We start from the raw sequence: 23,254 nt of genomic DNA, 5'->3' as shown, positions 1-23,254 counted from the left end.
GTTCAGAATCTGTTTTAAATCATCTAACATCATATTTACTGTTTGCAAGAAACCACTGGCTAATTAGAACCTTATTTTTGCATATTTAAGTCAACATAGATAGCAAGGAGCCCACTAGTTCTTTTAAGCTTTTTAGTCAAATAGGTCCAATCATGCAATTTTTTTTGTATTAGTAACTGTATCAGAGAAAAACGCATACTTAAACTAGTAATTCATTGAAAAAGAGAAAAATGAATTGAAATATGTACCGTGAGCAAAATGTAATATATTCAAAATACAAGTTCCTTCTTTCTAAAGACAATTCTGACTTCCTAAAATTAAGTTAAATCTAGTATCAAAAATGAAAAGTCCTTAATCAGCAAAGAGAAAAAACTGCAGTTAGCCTCAGACAAAGAACGGCATTATCCAAGCTTTGGATTTCGCTAAAACAACGGGCAATAAAAAAGGTGCTTTGCACAATATTTATAAGGAAGTTTAAATTATAAAAGCCGTTTGAACGTTTGAATCATCAGAAATATTTAAGATAATTTATTGGACGAAAGGTTCGCATCCTTGGGCCACCTGAGCCAATTGTGAGCCATTCCTCACAGCACGGGACAAAAAACTATGTTTGATAGTGGGGTAAATGTGCTTTTTGGAGGATTCGTAAATCAGATTCAAGACCATTTAGACAGAACTTTTTCGATGTTCAAGCTTTGCAATTCTCTCATTGTTGTATCTCAGTCACTGTTGTGTCATTTGAAGTCACCTACTGCTGTTCACCTAAATAAGTAAGTCTCAATAAATCCATTGCTTTTTACCTGTGTTTATTTCATTTTATGTGTCCGTATCTAGCCTAATGATAGCTAATTAGTTCGCATGTCTCCAAAGGCACGTTCCCAAGGAATCTGATCTCCAGATAGCTCGAGGAGAAGAGGTCACATCTATATGGCTACAAATTTAATTTTCTCTCATTAATTGAGGGTGGCGTAAGCCTTGTTGGCACGATCTTTAGCGCTATAAGCGGCGCTATCGGAGAACTTACAAGGTGTTAGTTCACGGCTTCAAGGTACGATATTCGATTTGACGCGGTCAATATTTATGACCAAAATTAAGCCCAGTCCTTTTCTTTCACCCCAACAATTTTCTTTTATAGCCACACATATCTTTCTTTCATCGCTACAAATGGCGTTGTCGGTAGGATTACAGGCACCGAATATCTATTACAGGCACCGACATTGACATTGACATTGAAATAAATCCTCAGGGAAACGTTTCAGGCCCCTCAGAAATATAAATTGGACCCAGAGGGTGCCCAGAATATTGAATAGGTCCAAAACAATGGTAGTGCCGTCTTGTAGTGATAATAATAATAGGTTGCCTATATTTAATGATTTTTGTGTAGAAAACATTTACTTTAAAGCCTTAGTTGACAGCGGAGCTACAGTCAATATCATAAGCTCCTGCGTATTTAATATGTTGCCTCCCCATAATAGACAACAAATAAATTTTAAGAATCCCAATTTAACTAGTGTGACAGGACATAAAGTGGATGCAAGAGGTTCAATTTGCCTAAACGTAAAAAGGGACAATAGGATATTTTCGACAAATTTTATAATATGCGATAACTTTCCATATGAAGCAATAATAGTTGCAAATTTCTTAAGGTCTAATAGAGTACTCTTAGACGTAGCAAACGAGAGGCTTGTCTACCCAGCTAAGGTTGGAGTAAAAAATTTCTACCTTAAGAAATCGTAACAGAGGTTACGAAGACAACGTAAAAGTAAACAAAATTTCTGACGGTATAATGGCCCAATCTTTTGAACTTCATGTCTCACAAAGAGGAAAAGGAATAATCAGAAACTCGTCCAATTATGCTGAAAGACATTGCAGAGATGAATTAAATTTAAATAATAAAAGTATTGAATCTGCAAAAATAAAAATAGGATATAGGCGACAGTATAGATCAAACAAAATTAAGAAAATAGCGGACTTATAGAAAAACATAGTAAAACCCAACGTGACGGCGCCAGATGCCACAATGGCGCAGCATAGTGCCAGTATAAATCTAATAAACAATGAAAATCAAGAGAAATATTACGGATACGCAATAAGGAAAACAAAAGTCCCTCCCAAAACGATGCAAAGAATTCAAATATCACAGAGGATTGAACCAGTGGTTAGCAAATCCGAAATATGGTTTGCGACACCATCAAACGAAATTCCTGAAATTATGGTATGTGAGGAACAGATTATACCTTACAAAAGAGGAGAAGGTTTTATTTGGGTAACTAATAACCACGAAAATGATACAATTACAATTAAAAAGGGGACGTGTTTAGTTCAAATCCAGGTTTTAACGGAGAATGATTTAAATAGATGGGAAAATTCTAAAACAAACCTAGTTAACGGCATTAAAACCTCACATAACAAATATCCTCTAACTAAATCGCAATTTTTAAACAAATTTAATATGGATCAAATTACAGACATGGAACTTAAGAAAAAATTGTGCGAATTATTATGGAATTTTAGAGATGTATCTTCCGCATCTGAAGATGACATCGGACTGATACCATTTTATAAACAGTCGATTTTAAAAACTGGTAATCCCGTAGCAAAACAGCCATATCGTGTGCCATATAAGCACAAAGAATGGTTAAAAAATAAAATCCATGAATTAGAAAAAAATGAAATTATACGCCCAAATATAAGTCCGTATAGTGCACCAGTAATCTTAGTACCGAAGAAGAATGGTATCCCTAGACTTGTAGTAGACTACAGAGCCCTCAACGAACAAGTAGTTAGCGATAAATTTCCTTTACCAAGAATAGATGAAATTCTTGACTCTATTTCAAGCAAAAACAAAATTTTTACTTCTTTGGACCTTACCCAAGGCTACCACCAAGTGAAAATAGCAGAAAAAGATGTCCATAAAAATGCATTTTCAACATGTGAATGTGGTTTATATGAATACTTAAGGGTACCTTTTGGACTTAAAACAAGTTCAAGCGTGCTATGTAGACCCCTATTACACCTGTTAAGAGGATTAAAGAATATCATTCATTTTGTTGATGATGTCATATGCGTGGGAGAAAACACTGAACAACACTTAGCAACATTAGCTAAGGTCTTCAAGAAGTTCAGACAGGGCAATTTGAAATGTCGGCCTGAGAAAGTAAATTTATTTCAACCTAAAATTAAATTTTTAGGAGTAGTAGTGACACAAGGCGAGATGTCCCCAGACCCCGATAAAACAAAATGTGTTGAAAACCTCAAACCCCCTAGAACCATGAAAGAATTAAGGGGAATATTAGGTCTTACTGGCTACTTTAGAAAATTTGTGCGCAATTACGCCCAAATTGCGAAACCCCTCACGGAATTAACTAAAGGGAACTCCCAAAATGTTACCTGGTCCCAGGAAGTTCAAACTTTCCTAGACCGTCTCAAAAAGGCGCTCACTTCTGAACCAATATTATCACTTCCTGATTTCGAAAACAGACAATCTGTGGTCACAACCGATGCTAGTTCGAGAGGCGTTGGAGCTATTCTCTCGCAAATAATTCCCATTGGAAACCCTGACACTTTACAAAGACCTTCTAATAAAAAAAAAAAATTTAAAAAGTTATATGCTTTTCGAGCAGAGCCTTATAAAAAGGCGAAAGTAATTATTCGATCACAAACTTAGAATTATTATCTATAATCCACCACTTGGAGAAATTTAAACACTATTTAATTGGTAGAAAATTTATACTACGATCAGACCATAAAAGCTTGCTGTACCTGCGCACATTTAAAAACCCCACAGGAATTCTAGCTCGATGGATTATGAAAATTCAAGACATAGATTACGAATTTGAACATTTAAAAGGTAAACAAAATGCAGCTTGTGACTTTTTGAGTAGATACCCAGAAAATATTCCGTCCGAAGCAAAGGAAAATGACGTTAACGCTATAAATGCTAAGAGCAAACATAAATGTAAGAAAAACAAAGTCAAGGACACAGTAAAGGAAAATAAGGTTAACTATTGTCCCTTGTCGTTAGAACATATAAAAAGAAAGCAAAAAAAGGACGAAATGTGATCGGCGCTTATTAATTATTTTGTGAATGATGATGCGTTACCGGATAAATTCAAAACTCTTATAAAAGAGATAGATAATTTTTACTATGATCTTGATGAAGAAATACTATGTAGAGTCGTGGCTGCTGAGACAAATAGAAACCAAACTTCAATAACACCTGTATTACCACAAAACTTAATAGTACCTTCATTTGACTATTTTCATTCAGATATAGGTGGAAATTTAGGAGTAATGAAAACTTTCCATAAATTAAAACAATATTTTTACGTGCCGTTGGAAACGCTAAAACTTAAAGAATTTGTAAGTACATCCGAATTGTGTAACTTAAGAAAAATCCCCCAGGCTTGTCCTAATCCTCCAATGGGAAGAGTCCCGGTAGAAAAGTATCCCTTCGATATTATTTCATTTGACTTATACGGAACGAGCGGAGGCTTGCCTGTTTCCAGCAGAGGCCATACTTGTATTCTTTCAGTCATAGACCATTTTTCAGGATTTACTTTTGCAAAAGCATTAAAAAACCAAGGTGCTTACGCCAAAAGTAAGGCGTTAGCAAAATTATTTTTAAAATTTGGCATTCCTAATAAAATTCTGAGTGACAACGGAAGCAATTTTGTTTCAAAAGTAACAAAAGACTTAATGAGTTTTCTTAATATAGAGAAAATGGTGACAGCTCCTTACCATCCACAAGCTAATGGTAAAATAAAAAATAGGCATAAAATATTCTCGAACGTATTAAGTATTTATACAAAAGACAATAGGAACGAGTGGGATCAATTCTTACCTTATTTAACTAACGTAATCAATACTGCTTATTCAGAAACAACCAAAGACAATCCATTTTATTTACTCTTTGGTCGTGATTTTAGAATCCCGTATGATGAGATTATTGACTCTCGGCAGTATTATAATAACTCGGAGGATTACAAACAAGAATTCATAAATAGGATGAGGAAAACTTATAAAATAGTTAGGCAAGAGTTGGAAAAATGTAAAAGAAACCAAGAGCTATGAAACCAACCCAAAGTCAAGGGGAATATAGATTTCAAAGTAGGAGACTGCGTATACCTAAAAAACGAGGCAAAAACGGAAGGAAAAAAACTTTCCAACAAATATTCTGGACCGTACAGAATAGTCAAAAAGTACGATAACGACTATATTTTAAAATGGAGAACCCCGATAGTGGAAAAACTTACAAGGCTCATGTTAGCCGAATAAAAAGAGCCAAATTTCCAGATAGATGGGTATCACATCCATCGTCTACAGATTCGGCCGATTCAGAAAATGAGCCCCCTAGATCAAGATTGGCAGAGCTAAAACCCTTTAAATTTTAAACAAGATTATTTTGAAGATGACAGTGAAGAGGAAAACTTTGAAGAATTTTTAGCAATGAAAAATCTAGTTATCCCCAAGAAAAAATCCCAAATACCAGGATTATTTCCTGAAATAAAAGCACCAAAAGATCCAAAAAGTTATTCGTCGGCGAGCGCAGGAGATCTAGATTATACAATGTCTCCAAAAACCCAATTTTTCCCCGATAGAATTTCGACCCCTTGTCCCCCAAAAGATTTCCAGACGATATGGTTTCCCCTGCAATACCAATAGTAAGGCCCCTGTCATTGCAGGAAGAATTAAAAAGAGCTATAGAAACCCCCGGTATTACTGTAAAGAAAACTCCCCCCAAAGATTTAACTAAAACAAACCTGCGAGAAGCTATGGATTTAATAAATTTCCACATAAAAACGAGTCAAAGTACATTACCCGAGAATAAATCTCTCAAGGATGACCAGCAAGGACAATATCATGATATAACTGTGTCCAAGGTCAAGCCTAAACAGTGGACTTCATGGAGGGAAACCCTAGTGCAAAAAATGCCCCATCCCCCTGAAGACATGACATTCAAACAGTGGAGGAACCCCGCAAAAACTATTAACTCCTCCCAAAGCTCTCAAGAATCTTTCAAATCTCCCGAGTTGAAAACTCAAGGTGAGGACTTAGAGAATAAACCTTCTACTTCCAGAGGAGTAGAAATTTATGAAGGAAGGGCAGGTGATATCTCAAAAAGTGCCACCTCTAAAAGTTCTAATCCGGATTCGTCGGGAACTAGTTCCGAAGAATCTGACAGCGAATCAGACCAGATAGTAGTTAAAGAAATAGGGAATTCAAGACCGACTTCAGCAGCCGCACACGCTAAACAGACGAAATTAAAAGGGTAAGAATGTTTTAAAAAACAATACAAAAAGTTCTACATTATTTCGCAGGCAGAACCAAAAAAGAAAAACCGCAAGAAACAGAGGAAAAATAACGACACAGTCAGGAAGAACGGTTAAAAAACCTGACAGATGGAAATATCCCTAATTAATGTAAAGACAAATTTCAAATCCCTTGGTAGTAAATTATTTCTGAAACGTATGAAAACTTACCAAAAAAAAGAGACGACTATAAAAATAATAACAAGAAAATTAATAGAGAAGATTCTAAACTCAAAACTACCTATTAGTAGGTAACTATGGAAGAAATTTGTCTCATATAAATAAACTATTTTGCCTTAATGCATACTATAATTATTTTAGGCCTACACATAAAATAGGATACCAGTGTAATTTATGTGCTGCACGCTTGCTTATTCATTTGTTTCTTACTCGAGAAATATAGTGTAAAATTAAAATGTATTGTGATTACTATCTACGCTTTAAAGCTATATCCAAACCAGTCATAGAGGTATATCATGACCAGAATAAAGCTTGGAAGTCCTAACTTTACTTTCCTAACCTATCTAATCCTGAAATATTTATTCTGTTTTACGCCTACAAATAAGTTTTCTTTGGCCAATGCCACAAAATGATTATATAAAAAAAAAATAACCTAAGTTAAAAATTAAAGTGCTCTTGAAAAAATATAATAATAACAAAGTAGTGAACAAACGAATTTTGTAAAAAACAGGTAAAATTAATGACAAGTTAATTCTAAAAACAAAAAATGAGATGATGCATAAGAATATCATCATAATCCTAGTTGTTCACGCAGCGGCCCAGGACATTTTAAAACATGGAGTAATATTCAACCATGAAAATTCATTGCTAGCTAGCCATGACGCATAGAAGATTTTTATGAAATTGGACCCCAAACCCTTCGAAACCTTGTTTCAACAGGTAACAAGACTAGAAAGAAACACGAATGAACTCAAAGAATCGACCAATTTCTGGTGGAACATACTATTGGCCGTATGTTTCGTATTCGCGACTTCCCTGACCATAAGAACCATATTGACTTGTAATTACGGAAAAATCCTGAGACTAAGAATGCGAAAACCAAGAGAAGAACACGGGGAAACGGCTGAAATGCAGAGGTTAATCCCAGAACCCCATGAGAATGTCTAAGCCAAGAAAAAGGTAATAAATTAAAACACGAGTGGGTATAGAGGTCTCCACTCGTCCTTGCTATGTTTTGTTCCCTCATTGTAGTGTCTTGTACGTAAAAACGTGCAGTTACGACGCTCCAAAATGTGTTTATTAAACAGCACGGACGTGCGTGAACAATGCAGGCATGAAATATGTTGTAAAATTAGACCTCAAACTTAATATTGTAGAGTAAATTATGTTTATTTGATAAGCATTGAAGAATTAAATAAGCCCTATATCGTTGTTTCCTTTCTCAAAACAAATTTGAAGACATCCCTGTTTTAGATTTCCCAATGGGAATTATGTCGTTTTATTATAACCAACGTTATATAGTAATATCAGTGTATCTTTTTATATTATCTTGTGGGGTAATCGCCACCCTAAAATGTACCCACTCGATACGTAACTTATTTGTACTATGAGTATTTACTTTAAAGAACGTGTGATTCTGCCTCGTTATTTTTATTACAGGAAGTGGATCAACATATTGGAAATCAATTATTACAATGCATTGTCCAGCGCAGATACAACCTAGCAGCATCTGTTTTCATCATACCTCAACCAACGAAGAGTACTCACCATACACTCCAGGCAATTTTCATCCCAGCTACGTCTACGAAAAAAACAGTTACCTATGATCGTTGTTCCCTCGACCATAAGCCATATTACGTATCAGGTAACATTATATTTGAATCTCAGTATCCATTGCAGTATCGAACTACATAATCACATAAATTCTGAGAACCCCATCGATCAGTACAAGACATAAGTACATAAATATCGCCTTTGATAATCATTATGGACCCATATACCATGTGACCGTATAGTTATGATATTTGATGACCCCAAAAACTATTTATGTGTCACAGACTTACGCGTCGAATCCCTTTCGACCATTGCTCGAAATCCATCCTATCCCCTCTGTGTGGAAAGTTCATATCTCTGTTACCCCATAAAGGTTACGAGATAATTTCTGAAAAATGGACCTGGAAACCAAAATTAACCCCAGTGACCAACCCCTCAGTGACAATATGCCCCTCCCACAAGTTAAAGACAATATGTTGAAGGAGTCACTACAGTTTGATGTCGACCTGTTCCAAATCCAAACTTCAATTCCCCTGTGATTAACCTAGGAATCATCGCAAAAGGTGATAGACGCAAGCCATGAACTAACAATTTTATAAGAGAACTGTGATCCCTAAATGAACGAATGGACAATTTTATACGAGAATACATTCTCTGTGTGCCTCAAAATATCCCAAAAATGATATGCTGAGAAGAAAAGCAGGTGAGAATGAACTCTGATAGAATATTCCCACACCTGAAATTGGAAGCATCATTTCCCAGTTCACAACCAGAGAAATCTTGTCGTGTGAACACAATCATGCTTGAACTATACAATGAAGAAACTATAATGTAAGTGTTTAAAAAATGTTGTGCCAAGACAAAAAGATTGAAGGACAATAATTTACAACAGAAGCATTGAGTACTTTAAGGACTCAAATGATGATGAAATAGATGTGAATTTACACAGGTTACTTATTAATAACTTTGATAACTCGAAAATCCCAATATCCTATCATTAACATTGCGTAGCAAACATCCCCAGTGAAAGTGTTTTAATGTTACCAGTGAACATGGTAAACCAAATGTTTTGTGTTTTAAATCGTTATTGTATATATTGTTAGATGTCCATATAGAGTTTTGTGTAGCGTTGTCGAGCTATTCATTTAATGTAGCATAGATAGAAAGTAGTATGCCATATAGACAGCAAAATAAAAAAAAAGCCTTGTAAAAAGTGAATTCAAAAAAGATCTTATGTAAAGGTAGAATAGCCCCAACCTTGTTGGAATGTAAAAGTAATCAGTGTTAGATTTAGAAGAAAAAAATATCTTTAGCTTAGTAGCTAGCCTAGAACCATGAACAATCGTAGTCCGGTAGACGAATTTTAGATAGGGATGTAGAATAAAATAAGAAAAGTAATAGAGAAAATTTTTAGCACTCCTGATTAAGCCATAACATAAATATAAAATAATTATGTAGAAGAAATAGTTAATAAATTGCGAACATTTCAAAAGCCCAGAGGCAAGCAAGTCATAATGACGGAACGTCATTAATTAATGGGACGGGTAATATGTACCGTGAGCAAAATGTGATATATTCAAAATACAAATTCCTTCTTTCTAAAGACAATTCCGACTTCCTATAATTAAGTTAAATCTAGTATCAAAAATGAAAATTCCTTAATCAGCAAAGAGAAAAAAACTGCAGTTAGCCTCAGACAAAGAACGGCGTTATCCAAGCTTTGGATTTCGCTAAAACAGCAGGCAATAAAAAAAAGGTGCTTCGCACAATATTTCTAAGGAAGTTTAAATTATAAAAGCCGTGTGAACGTTTGAATCATCATAAATATTTAAGAGAATTTATTGGACGAAGGGTTCGCATCCTTGGGCCACCTGAGCCAATTGTGAGCCAGTTCTCACAGCGCAGGACAAAAAACTACGTTTGATAGTGGGGTAAATGTGCTTTTTGGAGGATTCGTAAATCAGATTCAGGACCATTTAGACAGAATTTTTTCGGTGTTCAAGCTTTGAAGTTCTCTGATTGTTGTATCTCAGTCACTGTTGTGTCACTTGAAGTCACCTAATGCTGTTCACCTAAACATGTAAGTCTCAATAAATCTATTGCTTTTTACCTGTGTTTATTACATTTTATGTGTCCGTATCTAGCCTAATGATAGCTAATAGTTCGCATGTCTCCAAAGGCACGTTCCCAAGGAATCTGATCTCCAGATAGCTCGAGGAGAAGAGGTCACATCTATATGGCTACACATTTTATTTTTTCTCATTAATTGAGGGTGGCGTAAGCCTTGTTGGCACGATCTTTAGCACTATAAGCGGCGCTATCGGAGAACTTATAAGGTGTAAGTTCACGGCTTCAAGGTACGATATTCGATTTGACGCGGTTAATATTTATGACCACAATTAAGCCCAGTCCTTTTCTTTCACCCCAACAATTTTCTTTTATAGCCACAAATATCTTTCTTTCATCGCTACAATTGGATTGGCTATTGGAACTTATTTTTTTCTTAGCATCAATACTCAGGATATTATTCATATACTTTAAGAACTTATTATAAAAATATAAAATTCTTGAAATACCAATTAATAATCATGTTGCCATTTAATCTGTCTAAAAACATGTTCCTTTGTAAAAGTACTTCTATAACAATTCATGATACAAACAAAAGAATGATGGGCATAGATACACGCTTCTCTTTCATTTATCTTAATTACTATGGCACTTTCCGTGAATAAGTTTATCGTTTTTTTTACTCTGCAGACAATACTGTACTATCCCCAAATATTGAAACCTGAAACAAATCCGTACTTGCGAGACGACGATTCGTGTAATTCGATGTTTGCATTTCGTTTAATCCGCAGCAACCGAGTAATTTCTATTTTCGGTTATTGAGGTTTTGGTGGATATCGTCGTTCATGTGGTGGCTACGTAGAAAGATATTGTGGCTACGGTGGCTATGGATATCATGGATAAACTTGCTAAGTTTGGCCTTTGTTTCATTTTTTCAACCCTCTTCTTAAGAACACAATTTAGTGTTAATTTTAGCGTTGTTTTTCTTACATAGATTTTACCCCTGAATAAACAGGAATGCAACAGTTTTCTAAGATTTCGTCTGTAGATAAGTTTTAAAACAAATCTGAAATGAATATTAGTGATGAAGTAAAGGTAACCATACATTTTCTGCAAATTTGTCGAAGAATTTTCAACGAATACTTATGTAATTGAAAATAGTAAAACTTAACATCTAGAAGATCTAAAGGAGAACTAATAGCTAAGGAAGAAGGCAAGCAGGTTTGCGTTTTACAGGACTATATTCAGTATTTTCTTGCAAAAAAGGATTCCTGAAACCCATCCCAATTGACTCATGAGCTATTGGCTCCTGAAAATCCTTTCGCTCCAGAATTAAGCTACATAGAGTATTACGGAGACAATATGACCTTGCAATTGTTTAAATTACTACTGCTATCACTAACAACTCACCACAGCACCATGCCATCTGAGGCCAACACAGCTGCGCACACTCCTCCTCCATCCAAATCTCCCCTATTCAAAGCCTCCCTCTTTACATCCTCCCAGTATCTTCCCATTTCCTTTAAATCTTTCTGTATGACATCCTCCCACCCCAGACGAGGACGACCTGCTTTCCGTTTAGCCCTAGATGGTTGGGAGAAAAGGACAATCTTCGGCAATCTATCATCCTTCATCACAGAACTTGCTCTAGCCATCTCAATATTTCTTTCATTATAATCCTAGAAAACGGGATTGAACCACATTTTTCGTACAGCCTACTTTTTGCAATACAGTCAGTCAGCCGGTTTCACAATCCGTAGGCAATTTCTCTGGAAAACATCCAGCAAACTTTAATCCACTTTTTGGAGCCCCCATGCTTCAGAGCCATATTTGATCACTGTCATCACTGTAACTTCCAATATTCTAATCTTGGTTTGTAGACTTATCTGATTATTCCTCCAAACTTCTTTTAATTGTGGAAAAACACCCTAAGACTAATCTACTTTTAACATTTTCACTGCTTCCACGGTCATTACTAATAATACTACCAAGATAAGTGAAGCTGTCCACCTGATCAATCTTTTTGTTACCCAACGTCACCTTTCTATCTTCACTTATTCCTAGCTCTAACATGTTAGTCTTCTTAACATTAATTTTCAAACCTATTCAAGCACCCTGAACTCACAAACCCTCTGAAAGATATTTAATTTTACTCACATTTTCATCTAGGATGTTTAAATCATTAGTATAATCTGAGTCTAGGAGACTTTTTCCTCCTCATTTGATTCCGTGGTCTACCATTACCTTTCTTATGCTCTTTAAGACAAAGTCCGTCAAAATAATCCATGTAACGGGGGATATAACACAACCCTACTTAAGTACCGATCTAATAGAAACCCAACTGCTAACCTTATTTCCTACCTTTACCGCAGCACTGTTATTCTCGTACATAGCACTAAATCTATTTGTCTGGTATACCATGCAAGGATAAGAAATTTTTTAAAGCTCTTCTATCAACATAATCAAACGCTTGCTTATAATCTATAAAACTGAGGACGAAAGGTATTTAATAACTGAGGCACTTTTCAATTATTAACCTGAGAGTTTAAATTTGGTCGACCCATCCTCTACCTTTCTTAAAACCGCACTGTTCTTCTCTTAAAACTTTATCTACAGCATTTCTCAGTCTAATAAGTATCATATTACTAATTGATTTGCTAACTAAAGAGACCGGACCAATGCCACAATAACATATCACCCTCACTCTTATTACCTATCTTTACAGTGGTTTAATAAAGGTTTTCCTAAAATCAATTAGGTAACTAGTAGGAATGACAGTGCCAGCGCAGACGGGACCGTGTGCTGCCATCTATAATTGAGTCTAACGCCGACAGGTTATAATTTATTCAAGGATTATCGGTCCACGAAGAGGAGAGAATTTCTGTGAAATTGATTTACTTAATCGAAGGGGAACTAGATTTCTGAGAAATTGATTTGCATAATCGAGGAGAATTATTGATCCACGAAAGAGGAATTCAGAAACATTATGGCTTCTTTGATCTTCAGGTCTGAGAGATATCAGGTCTTTAGTGACAAAGATTAATTGATATTCTATTTTTAAATATGGCTTCTTTTATCTTTAGGTCTGAGGGATAAATGTTCTTTAGTGAGAGATAAATTGATATTCGATTTTTAAATATGGCTTCACTCATCTTTAGGCTTAGTTTTAAATTCGGGAATTCTATCGAAGCCATAATAGTGTAGCTAAGAACACCTATGAGATGAAGAGATTAACCCGGGAAATGGTTTCCTTGGAATTTCAAAGGTGACAGCGCAAGGATGCCGAAACAAAAGGAACACGCAGAAATTACTTTTAGGGATTATTTGGGTGAAACCGTTTGAGACATTTTAGGGGATTATTTGGGCGAAACCATTTGAGATATTTTAGAAGATGATTTTAGAAGATGATTTAGAAGATGATTTGGGGTGAAACTCTATGGTTGTTATAATACACAAGTTCCATTTGAACAGTGTTGTGAGGTCCCCTACCCCAACCCCAAGGGGCCCCCCTGGCCCCAAAGGCCCTTGGACCCCAAAAGGCCCCCGGGTCCCCAAAGGGCTTCCAAAGGCCCCCGGTTCCCCAAAGGCCCCCGGGTCCCCAAAGGGCCCCCGAGCCCCTCCGAGCCCCCAAATACCCCCCAGGCCCCCAAAAGGCCCCCCCGGACCCCTAAAGACCCCCCAAGACCATCCATTCCTCCCTCCCTTTTTTTAATTCCTTTTAAGTTTTTTCAGACTGAATTTTTTAGAGTTAGAAATCATCCAACATTTTTCCAGTTTTTTCTTTAACCCATTGGCATAAAATTTAGCCTAAAGTCATAGCTTAGTTTTATTTAGAGTTGAAGTTTAGTTTAGTTTTAGTTAAGAGTTTAGAGTTTTAGCTTAGATTCTTAGCTTAGAGCTTTTGTTAGAGTTCTAGTTTAGTTTAGTTTTAGTTAAGAGTTTAGAGTATTAGCTTAGAGTCTTAGCTTAGAGTTTTTTTCAAAGTTCTAGTTTAGTTTCGTTTTAGTTAAGAGTTTATTTTTTTATTTTATAGTAATATCTTAGATTTTTATTTAGAGTTTAATTTTATTGTAGTAATAGTTAATAGTTTAGAGTTTTAGCTTATAGTCTTAGCTTAGAGTTTTGTTATATTTATAGTTTATTTTAGTTATAGTTAATAGTTTAGAGTTTTACCTTATAGTCTTAGCTTAGAGTTTTAGTTAGAGTTCAAGTTTAGTTTTAGTTAAGAGTTATAGCTTAGAAGTTTAGCCTAGAGTCTTAGCTTAGAGTTTTAGTTAGAGTTAAAGTTTAGTTTAGTTATAGTTAAGAGTTTAGAGTTATAGCTTAGAGTTTTAATTAGAGTTTAAGTTTAGATTAGTTTTAATTAAAAGTTTATAGTTGTTAGCTTGGACTTACAGATGAGAGTTTTAGTTAGAGTTCTAGTTTTTTTTAGTTTTAGTTAAGAGTTTAGAGTTTTAGCTTTGAGTCTTAGCTTAGAGTTTTAGTTAGAGTTGAAGTTTAGTTATAGTTAAGAGTTTAGAGTTTTAGCTTATAGTCTTAAATTAGAGTTTTAGTTAGAGTTCTAGTTTAGTTTAGTTTTAGTTAACAACTTAGAGTTTTACCTGGGAATCTTAGCTTAGAATTTTAGTTATAGTTGAAGTCTATTTTAGGTATAGTTAAGAATTTAGAGTTTTAGCTTAGTGTCATAGCTTAGAGTTTTAGTTAAAGTTGTAGTTTAGTTAAGTTTTAGTTAAGAATTTAGAGTTTTAGCTTAGAGTCATAGCTTAGAGTTTTTGTTGGAGTTCTAGTTTACTTAAGTTTTAGTTAAGAGTTTGAAGATTTAGCTTAGAGTCTTAGCTTAGAGTTTTAGTAATAGTTGAAGTTTATTATAGTAATATTTAAGCATTTAGAGCTTTTAGATTAGAAGTTTAGCTTATAGTTTTAGATTAGAGTTTTAGTTAGAGTTGAAGTTTATTTTAGTTATATTTAATAGTTTAGAGTTTTAGCTTATACTATTAGCTTAGAGTTTTTGTTCTAGTTTATTTATTTTTTAGTATATAGTTTAGAGTTTTAGCCTAGAGAGTTAGCTTAGAGCTTTAGTTAGAGTTGAAGTTTATTTTAGTTATAGTTAAGAGTTTAGAGTTTAACTTAGAGTTTTAGTTAGAATTGAAGTTTAGTTTAGTTATAGTTAAGAGTTTAGAGTTTAACTTAGAGTTTTACTTAGAGTTGAAGTTTAATTTAGTTATAGTTAAGAGTTTAGAGTTTTAGATTAGACTCTTAGCTTAGAGTTTTTGTTAGAGTTCCAGTTTAGTTTAGTTTTAGTAAAGAGTTTAGAGTTTTACCTTAGAGTCTTAGCTTAGGGCTTTAGTTAGAGTTGAAGTTTAGTTTAGTTATAGTTAAGAGTTTATAGTTTTACCTCAGAGTCTTAGCTTAGAGTTTTTGTTAGAGTTCTAGTTTAGTTTAGTTTTAGTTAAGAGTTTAGAGTTTTTCCTTAGAGTATTAGCTTAGAGTTTAGTTAGCGTTCTAGTTTAGTTTAGTTATAGTTAATAGTTTAGAGTTGTAGCTTAGACTCATAACTTAGAGTTTTTTTTAGAGTTCTAATTTAGTTTTAGTTAAGAGTTTGGAGTTTTACCTTAGAGTCTTAGCTTAGAGTTCTAGTTTAATTTAGTTTTATTTAAGAGTTTAGAGTTTTTTAGCTTAGAGTCTTAGCTTAGAGTTTTTGTTGAAGTTCTAGTTTAGTTTAGTTTTAGTTAAGAGTTTAGAGTTTCCTTAGAGTCTTAGCTTAGAGTTTTTGTTAGAGTTCTAGTTCAGTTTAGTTTTAGTTAATAGTTTATAGTTTTTATATTATAGTCTTATATTATAGTTTTTTTTTAAGTTCTAGTTTAGTTTAGTTTTATTTAATAGTTTAGAGTTTTAGCTTAGAGTCTTAACTTTGAGTTTGTGTTTAGTTTAGTTTTAGTTAAGAGTTTAGAGCTTTACCTTAGAATCTTAGCTTATGTTTTAGTTAGAGTTATAATTTAGTTTAGTTTTAGTTAAGAGTTTAGTTCTAATCTTGGAGTCTTAGCTTAGAGTTTTAGTTAGAGTTCTAGTTTAGTTTAGTTTTAGTTAAGAGTTTAGAGTTTTATCTTAGAGTCTTATCTTAAGGTTTTTGTTGGAGTTCTAGTTTAGTTTAGTCTTAGTTAAGAGTTTAGAGTTTTAGCTTAGAGTTTTAGTTAGAGCTGAAGGTTAGTTTAGTTTTAGTTAAGAGTTTAAGGTTTTAGCTTAGAGTCTTAGCTTAGAGTTTTTGTTAGAGTTCTAGTTTAGTTTAGTTTTAGTTAAGAGTTTAGAGTTTTACCTCAGAGTTAAAGTTGTAGTTTAGTTAAGTTTTAGTTAAGAGTTTAGAGTTTCACCTTAGAGTCTTAGCTTAAAGTTTTAGTTAGAGTTGAAGTTTAGTTTAGTTATAGTTAAGAGTTTAGAGCTTTTAGCTTAGAACTTTAGCCTAGAATCTTAGCTTAGAGTTTTAGTTAGAGTTGAAGTTTAGATTAGTTATAGTTAAGAGTTTAGAGTTTAACTTAGATTTTTAGTTAGAGTTGAAGTTTAGTTTAGTTATAGTTAAGAGTTTAGAGTTTTAGCTTAGACTCTTAGCTTAGAGTTTTTGTTAGAGTTGAAGTTTAGTTAAGTCTTAGTAAAGAGTTTAGAGTTTCACCTGAGAGTATTAGCTTAGAGCTTTAGTTAGAGTTGAAGTCTAGTTTAGTTATAGTTAAGAGTTTAGAGTTTTACCTCAGAGTCTTAGCTAAGAGTTTTGTTAGAGTTCTAGTGTAGTTTAGTTTTTGTTAAGAGTTTAGAGTTTTACCTCAGAGTCTTAGCTTAGAGTTTAGTTAGAGTTCTAGTTTAGTTTAGTTATAGTTAAGAGTTTAGAGTTTTAGCTTAGACTCATAGCTTAGAGTTTTTGTTAGAGTTCTAATTTAGTTAAGTTTTAGTTAAGACTTTAGAGTTTTTTTAGCTTAGAGTCTTAGCTTTTAGTTTTTGTTGAAGTTCTAGTTTAGTTTAGTTTTAGTTAAGAGTTTAGAGTTTTAGCTTAGAGTCTTAGCTTAGAGTTTTAGTTAGAGTTCTAGTTTAGTTTAGCTATAGTTAAGAGTTTAGAGTTTTAGCTTAGATTCTTATATAAGAGCTTCAGTTAGAGTTCTATTTTAGTTTAGTTTTATTTAAGAGTTTAGAGTTTTACCTTAGAGTCATAGCTTAGAGTTTTACTTAGAGCTCTAGTTTAGTTTAGTTTTAGTTAAGAGTTTAGAGTTTTAGCTTAGAGTCTTATCTAAGAGCTTTAGTTAGAGTTCTAGTTTAGTTTAGTTTTAGTTAAGAGTTTAGAGTTTTAGCTTAGGGTTTTAGTTAGAGTTCTAGTTTAGTTTAGCTATAGTTAAGAGTTTAGAGTCTTAGCTTAGAGTTTTTGTTAGAGTTCTATTTTAGTTTTAGTTAAGAGTTTAGAGTTTTACCTTAGAGTCTTAGCTTAGAGTTTTAGTTAGAGTTGAAGTTTAGTTCAGTTATACTAAAGAATTTAGAGTTTTAGCTTATAGTCATAGCTTAAAGTTTTAGTTAAAGTTGTAGTTTAGTTAAGTTTTAGTTAAGAGTTTAGAGTTTTAGCCTAGAGTCTTAGCTTAGAGCTTTAGTTAGAGTTCAATTTCAGTTTAGTTATAGTTAAGAGTTTAGAAGATGAACCAATAATAAAGAAATAAATATTGAAAGAAAAACATACAATGAACTGTAGTAATTAATAATGTGATCATAATCAATGATGATCACTGATGGTAAGCCGATTTTTTAAATGACGGAAATCATTATGAAAAGACGAATTTCATCAAAATTAATGAGTAGATGAGAAGAAATTAAAATGAGTAATCAAGTCAAACTTCAAACGCATTAAAGATGGACTACCGAGCCCAGAACATAAAGTGGTATATTTTATGAACATTTGGCCGGCAGATACAATAAACTATCTAACTTTGAAAAAATATTACCTCCAAAAAACAGTCTGTTTGTGCATCTTCATCATCATCAGTTAGTAGGTCTTGAGCATAAACTGAAAAAAAAGGTACGGTACTTACTTCAAGACATTATAATGAAGCAGTATATTACTTCCATTATAACTGCCACAAAATGGATGCTATAGTTTTTTACTTTCTGAGGATGGCAATGCAGTTATAAGAATCTCGGTATATTTGCAAAAACTAAAAAAATCAAACAAATTGCGCAAACATTCATACGACATAGCAAAGGTGTGGTTGCCGAAGCTAAAGCAATAAACTGTTGGATAAAAACGACCATATTTAAATTATCTATTTATAGCAATTATCTATTATCAATTTAGAGCAAGATCAACTATTTATAGGTATACTTACCATTAAATAGATTACACCACGGCAAAGTGCCATGTTGTTTCAAAAACCCTTACAGTTTTACATACATTAATAAATTGAACAAAATGAACAAAAATAGAATCAAATAATCTACCAAGCATACAAGTACCACAAATTCTACAACCCCTATGCTTTGTAAAAGCCAGAATATAATTTATACTTTACTGAAAAAATGTCTTTTAAATGTTTTCACTTTTATAGCTTTAAGAACTCAAAAATTAATTATGATTTTAAGGAATAAATATCAGCATATGTATATTAAACTGAAAATGCGTATTCATTTGGATTTTTTTCAGTAAAGTACAAATTATATTCTGGCTTTTAGAAAGCACAGGGGTTTTGAACCCTACTCATATTAATTTCCACTCATTTTGAGCTTGACTCTGTTATTTATTTTAATTTGTGTCATTTATTTATTAGTACTGATTTACGGTAGTTGCATGCTTGGTAGATTATTTGATTCTATTTTAGTTCATTTTTGGTCTAATGGAGTTCTTTACTTTTTTCTGAAAAACTTATTTCGTGGAAAAATTTTCTCTTTTAATTAATAGCATAAAAAGAGAGATACGACAGAGTAAACACCAGTAAGCTTATTGTTTTCAACGCAACAAAATGAACTTAATGAAATCAAATTACCGGAATTACATCTGTGACACATGAAACATTACAAAAGGAACATGGCCCAGTATAAAATACCAAGCCTAATTAGCGTATTTGGAAAAGGCTTTTTAAGCAGTTTCATAATGCCTAGAGGACAAATGAACAACATAGATCATCAAACGGGACCAATCCGAGTAGCTAAGGTAAAGGGTATTAAAATAATGTCTAAAGTAACGATAAATGAAAATGAAGTACAAATATATACAGTAAGAATACTTCCATCGGCAAAAATTACAACGAGTTAAAAATAAAAGTGAATAAAAAAAAACATACGGTTGGAAGATAAGCGGCAGCAAGAATCACAACTACTCAAAAACAAAAGCGAAGAGCAAAGAAATATAATGCTATAAGATATACCACAGCGACAACAATGAAACCTGTGTTAGAGTTTTTGTTAGAGTTCTAGTTTAGTTTAGTTTTTGTTAATAGTTTAGAGTTTTTAGCTTAGAGTCTTAGCTTAGAGTTTTTGTTTTAGTTCTAGTTTAGTTTAGATTTAGTTAAGAGTTTAGAGTTTTAGCTTAGAGTTTTAGTTAGATCTGAAGTTTAGTTTAGTTTTAGTTAAGAGTTTAGAGTTTTATCTTAGAGTCTTAGCTTAGAGTTTTTGTTAGAGTTCTAGTTTAGTTTAGTTATAGTTAAGAGTTTAGAGTTTTATCTTAGAGTCTTAGCTTAGAGTTTTAGTTATAGTTCTAGTTTAGTTTAGTTTTAGTTAAGATTTTAGAGTTTAATCTTGGAGTCTTAGCTTAGAGTTTTAGTTAGAGTTCTAGTTTAGTTTAGTTTTAGTTAAGAGTTTAGAGTTTTAGCTTAGAGTCTTATCTTAATGTTTTTGTTGGAGTTCTAGTTTAGTTTAGACTTAGTTAAGAGTTTAGAGTTTTAGCTTAGAGTTTTTGTTAGATTTGAAGTTTAGTTTAGTTTTAGTTAAGAGTTTAGGGTTTTATCTCAGAGTTTTAGCTTAGAGTTTTTGTTATAGTTATAGTTTAGTTTAGTTTTAGTTAAGAGTTTAGAGTTGTAACTCAGAGTCTTAGCTTAGAGTTTTACTTAAAGTTGTAGTTTAGTTAAGTTTTAGTAAAGAGTTTAGAGTTTCACCTGAGAGTCTTAGCTTAAAGTTTTAGTTAGAGTTGAAGTTTAGTTTAGTTATAGTTAAGAGTTTAGAGCTTTTAGCTTAGAACTTTAGCCTAGACTCTTAACTTAGAGTTTTAGTTAGAATTGAAGTTTAGTTTAGTTATAGTTAAGAGTTTAGATTTTAACTTAGAGTTTTAGTTAGAGTTGAAGTTTAATTTATTTTTAGTTAAGAGTTTAGAGTTTTACCTCAGAGTCTTAGCTTAGAGTTTTAGTTCAATTTGTATTTTATTTTAGTCTAATTAAATAGTTTAAATTTTAAACTGAGATTATTAGCTTATGGATTTAGTTAGAGTTGAAGTTTAGTTTAGTTATAGTTAAGAGTTTATAGTTTTACCTCAGAGTCTTAGCTTAGAGTTTTGTTAGAATTCTAGTTTAGTTTAGTTTTTGTTAAGAGTTTAGAGTTTTACCTCAGAGTCTTAGCTTAGAGTTTAGTTAGAGTTATAGTTTAGTTTAGTTATAGTTAAGAGTTTAGAGTTTTAGCTTAGACTCATAGCTTAGAGTTTTTGTTAGAGTTCTAATTTAGTTACGTTTTAGTTAAGACTTTAGAGTTTTTTTAGCTTAGAGTATTAGCTTTTAGTTTTTGTTGAAGTTCTAGTTTAGTTTATTTTTAGTTAATAGTTTAGAGTTTTAGTTAGGTATTTAATAACTGGGGCACTTTTCAATTATTAACCTGAGAGTTGAAATTTGGTCGACCCATCCTCTACCTTTCTTAAAACCGCACTGTTCTTCTCTTAAAACTTTGTCTACAGCATTTCTCAGTCTAAAAAGTATCATATAACTAATTAATTTGCTAACTAAAGAGACCAGACCAATGCCACAATAACATATCACCCTCACTCTTATTACCTATCTTTTACAGTGGTTTAATAAAGGTTTTCCTAAAATTAATTAGGTAACTAGTAGGAATGCCGTGCCAGCGCAGACGGGACCGTGTGCTGCCATCTATAATTGAGTCTAACGCCAACAGGTTAAAATTTATTCAAGGATTATCGGTCCACGAAGAGGAGAGAATTTCTGTGAAATTGATTTACTTAATTGAAGGGGAACTAGATTTCTGAGAAATTGATTTGCATAATCGAGGAGAATTTTTGATCCACGAAAGAGGAATTAAGAAACATTATGGCTTCTTTGATCTTTAGGTCTGAGAGATATCAGGTCTTTAGTGACAGAGATAAATTGTTATTCTATTTTTAAATATGGCTTCTTTGATCTTTAGGTCTGAGGGATAAATAGTCTTTAGTGATAGAGATAAATTGATATTCGATTTTTAAATATGGCTTCACTCATCTTTAGGCTTAGTTTTAAATTCGGGAATTCTATCGAAGCCATAATAGTGTAGCTAAGAACACCTATGAGATGAAGAGAATAACGCGGGAAATGGTTTCCTTGGAATTTCAAAGGTGACAGCGCAAGGATGCCGAAACAAAAGGAACACGCAGAAATTACTTTTAGGGATTATTTGGGTGAAACCGTTTGAGACATTTTAGGGGATTATTTGGGCGAAACCATTTGAGATATTTTAGAAGATCATTTTAGAAGATGATTTAGAAGATGATTTTGGGTGAAACTCGATGGTTGTTATAATACACAAGTTCCATTTGAACAGTGTTGTGAGGTCCCCAAAACCCAACCCCAAGGGACCCCCGGCCCCCAAAGGCCCCCGGACCCCAAAAGCCCCCCGGGCCCCCAAACGGCTCCCAAATCCCCTCGGTTCTCCAAAGAACCCCTGGGTCCCCAAAGGCCCCCGGGTCCCCAAAGGCCCCCGGGTCCCCAAAGGCTCCTGGGTCCCCAAAGGGCCCCCGAGCCCCTCCGAGCCCCCAAATACCCCCGGACCCCCAAAAGGCCCCCCCGTACCCCCAAAGACCCCCAAAGCCCATCCATTCCTCCCTCCCTTTTTTGAATTCTTTTTAAGTTTTTTCAGACTGAATTTCTTAGAGTTAGAAATTATCCAACATTTTTCCAGTTTTTTCTTTAACCCATTGGCATAAAATTTAGCCTAAAGTCATAGCTTAGTTTTATTTAGAGTTGAAGTTTAGTTTAGTTTTAGTTAAGAGTTTGGAGTTTTAGCTTAGAGTCTTAGCTTAGAGCTTTTGTTAGAGTTCTAGTTTAGTTTAGTTTTAGTTAAGAGTTTAGAGTATTAGCCTTGAGTCTTAGCTTAGAGTTTTTTTCAAAGTTCTAGTTTAGTTTCGTTTTAGTTGAGTTTAGAGTTTTAGATTAGAGTCATAGCTTAGAGTCTTAGTTAGAGTTGAAGTTTAGTTTAGTAATAGTTAATAGTTTATAGTTTTAGCTTAATTTCTTAGCTTAGAGTTTTGTTAGAGTTCTAGTTTAGTTTAGTTATAGTTAAGAGTTTAAAGTTTTACCTTAGAGTCTTAGCTTAGAGTTTTAGTTAGAGTTCAAGTTTAGTTTTAGTTAAGAGTTATATATTAGAAGTTTAGCCTAGAGTCTTAGCTTAGAGTTTTAGTTAGAGTTAAAGTTTAGTTTAGTTATAGTTAAGAGTTTACAGTCTTAGCCTAGAGTTTTAGTTAGAGTTGAAGTTTAGATTAGTTATAGTTAAGAGTTTAGAGTTTTACCTTGGAGTCTTAGCTTAGAGTTTTTGTTAGAATTCTAGTTTAGTTTAGTTTTAGTTAAGAGTTTAGAGTTTTACCTTAGAGTCTTAACTTAAAGTTTTAGTTAGAGTTGAATTTTAGTTTAGTTATAGTTAAGAGTTTAGAGCTTTTAGCTTAGAACTTTAGCCTATTCTTAGCTTAGAATTTTAGTTAGAGTTGTTGAAGTTTAGGTTAGTTATAGTTAAGAGTTTAGAGTTTTAGCTTAGAGTCTTAACTTAGAGTTTTAGTTAGAGTTCTAGTTTAGTTTAGTTTTAGTTAATAACTTAGAGTTTTACCTGGAAATCTTAACTTAGAGTTTTAGTTATAGTTGAAGTTTAGTTTAGTTATAGTTAAGAATTTAGAGTTTTAGCTTATAGTCATAGCTTAGACTTTTAGTTAAAGTTGTAGT

At 33.3% G+C, this 23,254-nt stretch overlaps 1 protein-coding gene and 1 long non-coding RNA gene across 3 annotated transcripts in view; both read right to left on the bottom strand.

The window, feature by feature from the left end:
* The window catches only part of LOC148944346 (uncharacterized), a 574,325-nt gene that overhangs the window by 394,881 nt on the left and 156,190 nt on the right, over positions 1-23,254 (bottom strand). The gene's annotated exons all lie outside the window — the stretch shown is intronic.
* The window catches only part of LOC148944347 (uncharacterized), a 98,032-nt gene that overhangs the window by 2,529 nt on the left and 72,249 nt on the right, over positions 1-23,254 (bottom strand). Inside the window, exon 2 of one of the 2 annotated variants that reach the window (XR_016142816.1) lies at positions 18,100-18,144. The exons of the other annotated variant lie outside the window; for it this stretch is intronic. This is a non-coding gene — a long non-coding RNA (uncharacterized LOC148944347). Of the gene's footprint in view, positions 1-18,099; positions 18,145-23,254 lie in introns of those variants that run through there. 2 annotated transcript variants of the gene reach the window in all.

The sequence above is a fragment of the Artemia sp. Qi Xiang Cuo genome, chromosome 14 (genome assembly GCF_049724085.1).
Source record: "Artemia sp. Qi Xiang Cuo chromosome 14, ASM4972408v1, whole genome shotgun sequence".
Lineage (NCBI taxonomy): Eukaryota > Metazoa > Arthropoda > Branchiopoda > Anostraca > Artemiidae > Artemia > Artemia sp. Qi Xiang Cuo.
This window is presented reverse-complemented; position numbering and strand designations above follow the sequence as displayed.